This window comes from Astyanax mexicanus, chromosome 16 (genome assembly GCF_023375975.1).
Source record: "Astyanax mexicanus isolate ESR-SI-001 chromosome 16, AstMex3_surface, whole genome shotgun sequence".
In the NCBI taxonomy this organism is placed as follows: Eukaryota; Metazoa; Chordata; class Actinopteri; order Characiformes; family Acestrorhamphidae; genus Astyanax; species Astyanax mexicanus.
Genome location: NC_064423.1, coordinates 5,134,674 through 5,148,774, shown reverse-complemented (window position 1 = coordinate 5,148,774; position 14,101 = coordinate 5,134,674).

Here is a 14,101-nt window from a genome sequence, read left to right as displayed (position 1 = left end):
TTAATACAGCCAGATTTAAAAAACCCTTTTCTAGATATTTAGAAAAAAAGTAAAGATTTCATGTCTTTTTTGGCAGGAATGCACTCTTTTAAATGATGATTTTTTTTATTTATTTAATGGATTTAAAATTAAACAAAGGGTGCACAAATTCTGCAAAATGACAGTTGGTGACCTAAAAATAGTATCATGAGCTTTTACTAAAAGGACAGTAAAAATTAGTCCTAAAGAGCTACACAATTAATTATCTTTAATTGATACTTCTTTCTTTTGATCGCTCCACCCCTGATCAGTTCAGTTTGGGTCTTTCTTCTGAAAGGCGGGACTTTCTCCTTGAACTGGCACCACGATTGGTTTAGAGACACACAGCGGTCAGTGCCCCGTCTGTCCAATAATAAAGTTTTTTACATTTTAATACAATACGGGGGGACGGTGGGAAAGAGAGCCAAAACGGGAGACTTGACAGGTACAGTGAGTCCAAGAAGTATTTGATCCCTTGCTGATTTTCTTCGTTGGCCCACTAATAAAGACATGATCATTCTATACTTTTAATGGTAGATGTATTCTTACATGGAGAGACAGAATATTAAAAAGAAAATCCAGAAAATAAATCTAAGGAATATATATTAATTGATTTGTATTTCATGGAGTGAAATAAGTATTTGAATGATGCTGAGAACGGTCAGAAATCGTCCTGCAACCACTCGGCAGGAGTTAGCAAATGACCTGAAGGCAGCTGGGACCACAGTTTGCAAGGAAACAATTGGCAACACTTTGCGCAACAATGGATTCACATCCTGCAGTGCCCGAAAGGTACCCCTGCTGAAGAGAGCACATGTGGAGGCGCGCCTCAAGTATGCCAATGATCATTTGAAAGATGAACCAAGTTATTGGGAGAAGGTTTTGTGGTCAGACGAGAGCAAAATTGAACTTTTTGGCCTCAACTCCACCCGCCATGTGTGGAGGAAGAAAAATGCTGCCTATGACCCCAAGAACACTGTGCCCACCGTCAAGCATGGAGGTGGAAGCATAATGTTTTGGGGTGTTTCTCTGCCAAGGGTACAGGGCTACTTCACCGCATCACTGGGAAGATGGATGGAGCCATGTACCGCACAATCCTGAGGGACAACCTCCTCCCCTCTGCCAGGGATCTGAAAATGGGCCGTGGTTGGGTCTTCCAACATGATAACGACCCTAAACATACAGCAAAGGCAACAAAGGATTGGCTCAAGAAAAATCACATTAAGGTCATGGAGTGGCCCAGCCAGTCGCCAGACCTCAATCCGATCGAAAATCTATGGAGGGAGCTGAAGGTCAGAGTTGCCAAGCGACAGCCCACCAACCTTCATGATTTAGAGAGGATCTGCAAAGAAGAGTGGGCCAAAATTCCCCCTGGTGTGTGTGCTAAACTTGGGGTTAACTACAACAAACGTCTCACCGCTGTGCTTGCAAACAAAGGCTTTGCCACTAAGTATTGAGTGTGTTTGGCAAGAGGGATCAAATACTTATTTTCCTCATTGAAATACAAATTAATTAAAATATATTATTTAAAATTATATTCTGGATTTTTGTCTTGATATTCTGTCTCTCCATGTTAGAATATATCTACCATTAAAAGTGCAGAAGGATAGTGTCTTTATTAGAGGGCAAACAAAGAAAATCAGCAAGGGATTAAATACTTCTTGGACTCACTGTATGTAATACACTGGGGGTGGCACTTATATGTTTCAGAGGGGCACCTAAGCAGGCACTTCATTGTGTTTTTTCACCTGAATCATTCTGTATTTTATCTACTAGGAACATTGCAACCTTAAGGACACTTTCTTGGGATGGGTGTGGCGTAGAATATTCTTCATAATGGCCAACTTTCCTACTGGAAGGACAGAAGGGCACCCATACACATACAAAGGGCACTATACTTAAAATTTTTCTTTTATGAGGGAAAACTGATCAAACATGGAAATCCATCCATTTCAAGCTCACTCAGGAGCGCCCCCTAGTGACTGACGATCCCAGAAGGCACTGTCAAGTGCTTATTCTCCTCCCAACGAAAAGTTCTCAGGTTCTTGTGCTCTTTGTTTTTTGTTCTTTGTAACTCTTGATCTACTTTTAATCTTTTTTGGCTCCATCGTCTCTCTTAAAGTTCTTGCGAAAAACACGTCGAGGTTGCCAGATCCAAAGTTCCACAGAAGGCCCGAGGCTCGTGAGCATGTTCCCAGAGCAGGGTAGGAGGGAGCTGGAGGAGAAAGAGTGACGTTCCTCCTCTTCTTCTCTTTCCCATCTGGTTGGCAGATTGCAGTTTGAGATTAATGGATCTGTCACTCTGCTCACAGACTCGTGAATGCTGAGCAGGTCTGTCTCTGATTAGCTGGAGTCCTTGAAGAGCATGGCCTAGATTACTGCCCTAAACACGTCCTCAGAGACCGAGCCCTTACACACTGACTGGCACTTTTCCCCGTTTGTATTTTTCTTTTTCCCTTTCACTTTTTTTTCTTAAATTCTGTTTTTTATTGTTCTCTCATGCCCTCCTCCATTTCCCTCCCCTCCAGCTTCTTCTCTACTTCTTTTCTTCCCTCTCTTTGAGGAACACATGTGCTTTTTCTCTCTCACACTCGTTCTCCACTCGTTTTCCTCCAGTCCACCCCCTCCAACTCTGCGTGCTCAGGTGCTCATTAAGAAACTGCAGCTTAAGACCCTGAGCAGCACCATTTTCCATTACTCTCCAGCAATCACACCTCAGTTTAACAAGCGCGGCTCGGACCCGCGGAGCTGAAAAACAAACACTAAACTAAAACTTAAACAAGCTGAGATTCATCAACTCAAGAAGAAAGACTTTTAATGTTTTAACTAAACCTACTTCCTTTACACAGCAGGTAAAAGTCACCCAAATCCACACATTTGCTCTTAAAATACACAAAATGATGAATTTATTTCGTTTTACCAAATTGAAAACCTCTGGAATATAATCAAGAGGAAGATGGATGATCACAAGCCATCAAACCACCAAACTGAACTGCTTGAATTATTTTTTGCACCAGGAGTAAAGCAGCATAAAGTTATCCAAAAGCAGTGTGTAAGACTGGTGGAGGAGAACATGATGCCAAGATGCATGGAAAAAAATGATTAAAAACCAGGGTTATTCCACCAAATATTGATTTCTAAACTCTTAAAACTTTATGAATATGAACTTGTTATTTTCTTTGCATTATTTGAGGTCTGAAAGCTCTGCATTTCTGCAATTCAGCTTCTGCTGGAGAAGTGTTCCCACTCTGTTTCCAGGTCCCTGAATAAGAGCAGAGGTTAAGAAGAGGACACTGGTTCCTGCCTGGTGGAGTCATTACAGCCCTGAGAGCCAGCAGCTACGTCACTGTGCTTCTACTACACAACTACACACTTAATACTATTAGACGTATTGGAGTAGCTCTCAAAGAACAACTGCTTTTACAAGTTCACAACTGCAAATGGTCCCGTTTCTTTAAACACACTATCTTTTCACAGAAAACTGAGGAAAATAAGTTGTGGCACCCAAAACCCGAAGCTCTGTTGGTCACGGAGAGAGAGAGGCTGAATAAATGAAGTGAACTGAATGGACAAAAAGTCAGAATCATGTGTCTGAGTCACTTCCTTGATTTTACCATTCCAATGGTTCTTTAAGTTTTTGTTACAGAAAAAAAACATTGCAAAATCCATTTTCTTGTCATTCTTGTGAGTTTATTCATTTTGTGCATTCCATCCTACAGTCTCACAGAAAGCAACATGTTTTTTTTCTATGAGACTGAAGTTCTGGCTGAATTTATAGAGAACAGAGAATGTGAATCAGCAGAGTGCGGCTAATTGACTAAAAGGAAGGTGCCAGAGGGTAACATAGACACCAGGGTGCCTTAAAACACTGACAGGAACAACTATCCTGCACAGCATCTCAGTTTACCACAAATATTTACCACTACCATCATCCTTTTCAGCTTTTCACCCCTTCAACATTCTTCAAAAACATTTGAAAGAAAATTAATATATTATTGATATATTATATATATATATATGAAATTAATTATAATATATATTATATATATATATATATATATATATATATATATATATTATATTATTATAATATATTAAATTAATATATATATATATATATATATATATATATATATATATATAGCAAATTTCCCCATTGTGATGTTGATAAAGGATTATCTTATCTTATCTGATTTGTCACGTCCTGACCGTGTTTCCCGTCTGTCCTTGTGCCTGTGCTTTTCTCACATGACCTGTGCCCCTGTGTTCTGTCTCAGTAGTTATCCACCTGTGTTAACTTGTAGCTCCGCCCCCTAGCCCCAGCTGTTTCCACTTCCCGTGTGTGTTAAATAGCCCTCCTGTGTCAGTGTTTGCTGTCGGTCTTTGCACCTTCCCATGTTGTTTTTTCTCTCTCTGCGTTTCCTCGTTTATTTTCTGCGTTTCCTTGTATTTCATAGCCCTAGTTCCTTGTTCTGTGTTTATCCCTCCTTGTTTATTCTCTTGTTTATCCTTGTTATTTTCTAGTTTCCTGTGTTTTTCCTTGTATATACATCCCTGCCCTGTTTAGTTTTGTTTATCTAGTTATAGTTATTAGTTTCCTTCGTTTGCCTACTTGTTGCCTACTAGTTTATTCTGTCTTGTTTTAGTTTCTCGTTTATTAGCCTCCCTGTTTGTTTTTTATTATTATTATCTCTTGTTTGTTTTGTTTATGTTCTCTTGTTTCACTTGTTTGTTTTGGTTATTGGTTTATTCATTTATTTGCTTCACTGTTATTTATTTATTTAATACATTTCTTTTACCTGCGTTTACGTCTCCACTTATTCCTGCCTGCACCTCCATGACATTATTTCTTTAATTAAATAATAAAATTAAATATTAATCCCAATTTAATTTTTTTTTGGGCCTTTTGAATGTTGAATTTCAAGATCCAGAGAATTTGTAATTCACTTTTAGTTTTTTTTTAGTTGTAATTAAGAATTGTAAGAATTTCTACCTTGTTTTTCCACAGAACTGATTTAAAAACACACTGCAAAAAATAAATCTCAGCGAGATAAACTCTAAATCCTAAATCTGCTAGTATTTTCCCACTCCCTTAACTAGAAAGAGAAGGAAAAGAGAAAAGGTGGGGGTGGAGTTCAAAGGAGCTTCCCTGGAAAAGCCCCCCCACATAAAGAGAAACAGGAAGAGAAATGGAGAGAATGAATGAAGGAGGAAGATGGGGGGGAAGTGTGTGCGAGGTTGTTCCACAGGCAGGTAGAGAGGAAGTGATGGTATATATAATAAGGAGAGTGGGAGGAGTAAGGGTGTGGATCAATCTCCCAAAATTAAGTCATATATACATAAATATATATACACATTTTTTATTAGAATTTTATAATTCGGGTTCGGGCAGAGAATTTAAGCTCTAGCAGAAACTTGCCCTGAAATGTTGAGTTTATAGTGCAGAAACAGATGGAAACGGCCAGTGTTTTACAGTGATGTGAACATGGCTGCTGTTGTGTTTATCCACCATCTGCTCATAAGCAATTACATCTATTACCACATTTATACTGACACATGTCTTCTAACAGCGAAACACACAGATCCTCCATACTCTTATGAAACATGATCAACGGTTTACGAGAGAGACTCGTGTTGTTCTGAAGAAACATGACCATGTGTTTTACTCTGAATTTCCCCAGAATCACCTTCATCCCATAAATCACACAGCAATTTTTGCCTCTGTGTTCTGTATCTGCGTTCTGAACAGATGCACAGAGATTTCTTTTCCAAATGATTTCATGGAAAAGTCATCGGCCTCCGTGCTCCGACCGAACGCAGCCGCTCTGATTTAACATATTCGACGTGGGACTTTTCCAGAAGCTGGATGTCACTCTAACTCATGACTTATTCACATAGTATTCAGGACGAGACAGTAACCGCTTGTTTATTTCCCATCACTATAGAATACAGCATCTATTTCTGTCTGAATTCCACACTGAAACCCCAGAGATGGAGGAAGATTGGACATAATAAATGTCCCACAGACAGAGATGAGTTTTAAAGTCTTAATGATGGCCTTTATGTCAATATTCAAACTACTTTCCCCATTTCTCATTCTCTGAATTTTTACAGAAAAAGAATGTATATTGTCAAATCAACTAATCCACCATATATTGGAGTTACAGAACATTTTATATTACAGGCTGTTTTACATTTACTTTGACATTTATTTGATTGCAGACAGTATAAACCCCAGATTATAGCATTTTTGATGGTCTTTGCAACTGCACATTTTCAGATCGACCAACCTTCATTTTTTTAAAGGACTATATCTTTACTTAGTTGTGAACTATGTGTACTTTATTTAGGCGTTCTGTGAGTGCCGTTATCAGCCGGAAATGCACTCTAATCGAAGCTCTTCATGTATTACTCCCCCACATACAGGTAACCTAGCAACAATGCAACGCTTACAAGCCAAACAGCACAGCAGCTACAAACAGAGCAGCAATGAAACTATTTTAACTGGCGGAGTTTTTATAACCAAACAGATCCTATTTTCTCCTCCTCTTTAACACTTTCTGAAAATCTTTCAATAAACAGAGAAAATGGGTCTGTTGAGTTACAGAACATTTCATATTACAGGCTGTTTTACATTTACTTTGACATTTATTTGATTGCAGACAGTATAAACCCCAGATCATAGCATTTTTGATGGTCTTTGCAACTGCACATTTTCAGATTGACTGACCTTCATTTTCTTAAAGTACTATTTCTTTACTTAGTTGTGAACTATATGTACTTTATTCAGGCGTTCTGTGAGTGCCGTTATCAGCCGGTAATGCACTCTAACCGAAGCTCTCCATGTACTGTATTACTCCGCCACATACAGGTAACCTAGCAACGATGCAGCGCTTGCAAGCCAAACAGCACAGCTACAAACAGAGAAGCAATGGAACTATTTTAACTGGCGGAGTTTTTATAACCAAACAGAGCCTATTTTCTCCTATTTAATCGCAATAATACACTCAAAGTTGGTGCCATAACAAGTAATATTGGAACTGCTGTGCTTTGGTCGTAGGCTCGAGGCCCTCGAGTGTAAAATTGCTTAATTAGAACATTACTGAAATATTCACTATTCACTGTATACCTGTAACTCTACCTATTTTCATTACTTTACAACTGATGCTCTCAAACACTTTATTAAGTAAACTATTGAGAAAACTACTCCAGGTGACTCTCCCTCATGAAGACACTGAGATTAAAATCTCACCAAGAGTCTGGAGATCTGTCTTCAAAGATAAAAAAACCCCTAAAAAGGAATCAAACACATTAAATGAAAGGTGTGTCCAAACTTTTAACTAGTACTGTATGTAATATACTGTATATTATATGGCTTTATACTGTCTGCAATAAGAAGAACTGTTTTTGCAATTTATTGGATTGGGAGTCGTATAAGTGTTTGTGTGTGTGTGTGTGTGTGTGTTTTGGCTATGAAAAATGTTTAAAGTTGTGTTTGGCTCTGAGTGTCAAAATGTCCCCAATAAATAAGAGCTCTTGACCATTTCCACTGAATTTCAACTGAAGAGGAAACACCATGTGATCCCGGGATCACTGAAAACATCACTGAAAAAACTATTTGTTATTTATTTATTAAGATTTTATTTATCAAAATGTATTTATCAAGGTTCTGATTTTGGTCTAATCCATTTGTAGCACTGTACAATGAGAGTACATAAATTAACAGTACTTACATCAGAGTATCTTAATTAATTATTAATTAACATTAGTTAAAACATTATTAATAAATTACATATTTTGTCAAATAATGTCTCAATTTATTTTTATTTACAACATTCTTGGGTCTTGAATGTACATGTAGTAATGTTTATTAATGGCTTAGTATGGAGTAGTGTCAATTAATAATTAGTTAAAATATTACTTTACCATTTATCAAAGTTTATTATACTGAAAAAAAAAGGATTGTTGGATATTATTGCTGGATAAACTTGCTCTTATAGATCTTCAACACTGTGGACACCAGGGAGCTGCTCCACCTTATATACCAAAAGAGAACAAATAAAGAAAGGTAGTCTGGGGGGAATAACTGCTCATAGATGGTGAGTAAAGGTGGGGACGACACCCAGTATGCAAATAAATGGTTGTAGGAGCCAATGGGAAAGGTGTTCTACTCATTAATGTTCCGCTACACAAACATAGACACAATCAATCCACCTTAAAGGGACACTAAACCCTTTGATCTTTGCTGACTCCACCCTCAGTTCAAATTTGAAAAAGGCTAAAAAATGTGAGGGGTAGTTTGGGAGGGGCACTGGGTGATGTATGGGTTTAGGGGCAGGGCAGGAGAGGGAGAGCTGATTGGCTGAACTTTAGCAGCAGCAGTGTGCCTCTGATGTTATTTTCTAATACAGACATAAGCAATAGCTTTATTAAACAGCTTTGCACATAAATGCACATAATTTAAATGTCCAACTGGTTGACCAGCTTAGCTTTTTATTCTAATTAATATATATATATATATATATATATATATATATATATATATATATATATATATATATATATATATATATATATATATAAAAGAAGGACAATTAACAAGCTTAATTTATATATTTATATATTTAATCATCTTTTATTCATGCTTTATTTTTATTTAATTGTTCTTTTACATGTTTTTAATTTGACATGTTTTTAATTTGACTCTTTGTTTTAATCATGTTTGAATCATTCATGCTTTATTCTTGTTTATATTTTCTTTTTATATATTTTCTTTTTATTTCCGTATTTCTTCTTTTTGTATTTTCTAATTTGTAAAGTACATTGAATTAACTTTTAAATAAACTTTTGACCAGAACAGGAGTTCACAGAGGAAAACTCTGAACTCTAACATAAGTAATAATATTACTGATTTACTGGAGATTGCTTCAATGTTCTACTCTATTACTGAATCAATGGTCTGTGAAATAAAATGTTTAAATAAAGCTAGATTTTTTTTTGTTTGCAGCAAAGAAAACAATACAGATACAAGACAAAACAAGAAAACTAAAAATATTGTATTGAATAGTAAAGGATTCCTCTTACTCGGGTTTCTCAACACTGAATTTCTCATGTTGTAATCTCTGTGAAATGTGCTGTATACTGCAGCTCTACCACAATCAGCTGTCCGTTTATCCAGATTTATCCAGGAAAGCAGAGGGGAAAGGAAGTCTTGTGTAAATATTTAGACACAGCTCATTTGTTATAATGTGTCTTTTTACTGTGATTCTTTTTTCCACTCTTTATTCTCTACACTGAAAAAAAAATGATGAGTAAAATTTACTTAAAAAAAGTTTTGCAACTTTCTGCATTTGCTTTTTTTAAGTAAATTTAATTTCAGATAAATTTAAGTAACTTTAACTCGGTTTCAAGACTTAAATGTTACATAGAGTAAATAAGTGAACTGAACTTCAGTCAATCCTTTCTTTTAGTAAACTTTACTTCATTTATTTTTTACTGAATCAATCCTTTCTTTTAGTAAACTTTACTTCATTTATTTTACTGAATCAATCCTTTCTTTTAGTAAACTTTACTTCATTTATTTTTACTGAATCAATCCTTTTTTTTAGTAAACTTTACTTCATTTATTTTTACTGAATCAATCCTTTCTTTTAGTAAACTTTACTTCATTTATTTTTACTGAATCAATCCTTTCTTTTAGTAAACTTTACTTCATTTATTTTTACTGAATCAATCCTTTCTTTTAGTAAACTTTACTTCATTTATTTTTTACTGAATCAATCCTTTCTTTTAGTAAACTTTACTTCATTTATTTTTACTGAATCAATCCTTTCTTTTAGTAAACTTTGATTAATTTCTGCATACTATATTACCTAATTACAATTACTTCATTTAAACAATATTACTCAAATAATTTATGATACATAATATTTTATAATATTTTTATTTAAAACACATATTACACTGTCTCAACACATGGATGGCATGTAATACATTATTTATACTAGTAAACTAAAAATAATATATTACATGGCATCAATGTTTTGAGAGAGTAAGTCTGTTTACAAAATAAATCTTTGAGATTATGTAAATATTTAAATGTGTGTTTTAACTAAAGTTATTTAAATTTCAGGAATTATAATATATTATGTATCATAAATGATTTGAGTAATATTGTATAAATTAAGTAATTGTATTTAGGTAATATTGTATGCAGAAATTAAGTAAAGTTTACTAAAAGAAAGGATTGACTGAGCTGTTAAAGGGCTCTTTCACTTTTATGGAAATAAGAAGTTGCTGGCCACACTTCATGTATATGCTTAACATATACCACACGTTAGTGATAGCTTTTGCTAAATGGCAAAACACAAATAAGCTAGTTTATGCATCAGACTCATCTGCTGAGTTGCCACAGATAGTAGGTGCAGATTCCTCCTTCAGACGAAGTCTGCTGCCTAATCCTGTTGTGTACTGTCTGAGGTTCTCAAACAAGATGATTCTGCCAGGGTGTTTCTATGCATGTTTCCTTATTGTGATCCAATCATCTCATAGAAGCAAATGATTTAAAACACAATGAACATTATGGCTCCCACCATTTACTCACCATCAGTGTGGAGTCTTGCTTACCAGGGCTACCTTCTCTTGGGTATTCAGTTATACTTTATGTAATAGTTGACTATCTGGCAACAGTGTTGTAGGCTATAAGAGCAAGTTGCTATATAATTTATTGCAAAGTAGGATTTCATGCTGGCTGAGAATTGCAATGTAGTAACTGTACAGTGTCTCTATTGCCAATATTTTGTAGTTCATTAAGATTGATTTTTTTTATTTAAAGCTATAATTTTATTGGACTTCATTGGCACCTAAAGATTCCAACTCTTTAAGGGAAACTAAACAACCTGATCTTTGCTGACTCCACCCTCAGCTCTAATTTGAAAAACGCTAGAAAAAACGTAAGGGGTAGTTTGAGCAGGGCACTGGGTGATGTATGGGTTTAGAGGCGGGGCAGGAGGGACAGGTGATTAACCGGCTGAGCTGCAGCAGCAGCAGTGTGCCTCTGATAGCAGTGAGACGCAAATGATTGGACGCCGTCAGCAGGGGGGCGGTATTATTGATTGACTGATTTGCATATTGTGATGTATCTGCTTACCAAAGTACACGGAAAAGTAAATTACTGTACTTGTTATACTTATTATAATCCTTCATTCTTTAAAACTATCTGTAAAAATAAAAAAAAACTTTTTACAGTGTAAAAATGTTTTTTTTTCTTTAATTTTATCACTGTTACAGCTTTTTTTTTTAGAACTTTTTGAATTCTGAATACATTATATAGTATTTGTAACCTTCTCGTTGGTGTGTTTGTATGGTAATAATTGTGTGTATCTGTGGGCAGATGTGTATATGGATGTACATGGTGTTATATGGGGAGTTTACTGAATGAGTCTGAGTGTTTTTGTTTTGGGTGAATCAGTTGCCTGGTGGCGAGAGAGGAAGTGGGCATGTGTTTCTCTCCCTAAAGCGAGGATTCATTTCTGTTTTAAAATTCTATTAGAGGAGAGCGGCCCTTGGCCGGAGCTCAGCGGGCTTTTTCCACTGATCTCATGCTTCTGCCGTTTTCTCTTTTTTCAGCTCATGAAAGCGTAAAAAAAAGAAATCTTTTCAGACCCCCGAGACGGAGAGTGGAGCGGGTCGAGGGAAACACATCTGGTTTTAATCAACGTTTAATAGACGAGGCTCACTGTAAATCTGAGGAGATTGTAGCAGCTGCAGACCTTCATTCAGCCTGGGCTGAGGGTGGGTATCAGTGCTGGACAGGAACTGATGAGAGGGCAGAGACAGAGGCCTGGACCACTGTGTAGCATAGCATGCTAGCATACAGCACTAATTACTGGGATTTCTACAGATTCTCTGAATCGTTTGATATCTAAATTTCAAAAACAGATTTTTGAGTTTGGAGGCGAACTCAAACTTTTACATTTTTGAAGAAAACCACCACCAGTTCAGATAATTAATTTTTCAGATGTATAGATACATAGATATAGTTGTAAGAAAAAAATAAAAACATGTAATGGGAAGATGACTGGTACTGTATACTGCTCAAATACAGTATGGGGTTTTTGTGTAGAGGAGGAGGACACTGAAGAGGAGGGAGCACATTTTGTTTTACTGCATTTTAAAAGCAGTCAGAGGTCTCGAGCCATAACCCCAGCAGAGAACGTTCAGGGTCAGACGCTGGGGTCAGAGGTCATGCTTTGAAAATACGAGGGTCATGCTGACAGGTTAATAGAAGGGGAGGATCATCATCACAGTGATTAAAGCGAAAGTTTAGGGTCAGTCTCTGCAGGAGCGCTGTTCGCTGGGTTTTGCTTGCAGCAGGTTTCAGGACAGTAATGTAAACTGTTAGAGTTCCACTTCCAGGGGAGAGAAAAGCAATTCGTAAATTGTTGACTCACTGCTGACCAGTATAAACGCTCAACTGTGTCACTGTTAGCTTCTCCAGAGCTCCAGAGCACTTCAGCGGCTCACAGACAGTATATACAAATACAGGGAACATATACACTATCCTCTGACACATATACATACAGACCGTGTGATGCATGAGCTACAGTGTGCAGCTGCTCACGGTTGTGGATTGACTGTTGGCAAACTGATTGGGAACATGTGGACATACAGTATATAGGGCTGGGGTAGACTGGACCCAAAGGTGTAGAGTAGATAACTGAATAAAAAATAGAATTGCCAAAATTTATACTGTACAATGAAGCTTGATTTAGGGTGTCAGTGTGTGTGTTTGCTATCGTAACGACGGGTAAAGTACACCTTGTGTCTCGAAACACACAAAATGTAAAATTTATTTTAGACTATAAAGTGCACTGAATTACAGTAAAAGTCTCATGATCAATTAACTGCTATTTTCTGGTCTATTTTCATACATAAGTTGCACCAGATTATAAGGCAAATTAAGCGACACTAGTAAGGATGCCTAAATCGAATTGAGCAAGAGTGTTTCCTTTCTAATGGTGAAGCTGGGGGAAGAAGCACCTAAGTAAACAAAACTGTAATTCTTAATAAAAAAAAAACATTTTCTTTTAAAGTCAAACGAGTGCTGGATGTTAATCTACACAGATTTCTCTCCTAAAAAAAAAAACGTTTATTCGGGTGAGTAAAGTGCTTCCATAATAGCGCTAGACTGAGAAACGCTATACTTTAGTGGATTGGCTTAAATGTTCCTTAATACTAGACTGGTAGAATTCATACAGAAGGTGCACCGGATTATATGGCGAATTAAGCGACACTAGTAAGGATGCCTAAATCATACTAAGCAAGAGTGTCACCATGTTTCCCTTTTAATGGGAAGCTGGGAAAAGAAGCACCTGAGGAAACAAAACTGTGATTCTTAAAATGCGGTTCCATTTATTTACAGTAAGCTTAGAATTCCAATATTTTGCCTAAGAGTGAGTTTAAAGTAAAGTTTCTCCAGCACTAAGGCTGGGTGCAGCAGCATTAGCATTAGCCGGGGGATGTAAATATACCACCCGATAGCACTAGACTGAGGAATGCTGTACTTTAATGGATTTGCTGTAATGCTGGTAGAATTCATACATAAGGCGTACCAGATTGTGAGGGACACTGTCGATTTTTGGAAAAAAATAAGAATTTTTAAGTGCTTATAATACGGTACTAATTCTCTTAATTAATCATTAATGTTTCATTCCCTTTAAGAGCCAGGTGCGCTCTGACTTTGGTGGATTGCTATTTTAATGGTGCAGCTAACTGGACATTGACAATGTTGACAATTCACTTCCAAGATGGCAATTAACATCTGAGTGTTGACGGCTGTCTAGGTAGTATTTAGTCAGTGGAGCTTCTGTGTTTTCTGTTGACAAGATAGCAATACACCATACATTTACCTGAACACACCTCATTTCTAGACCGCTACGCCTATTGGTGAAGATATAAAAGCAGTGCCCACGAAAGTCAGAATTTTTAAGAAGGAATCTTAGAGGATCTCTAATTTGTAACAAATGCATGATAAATCATTGAAATTATTTTAAAAAAATGATTATCCTCAAAAAAGATTTAA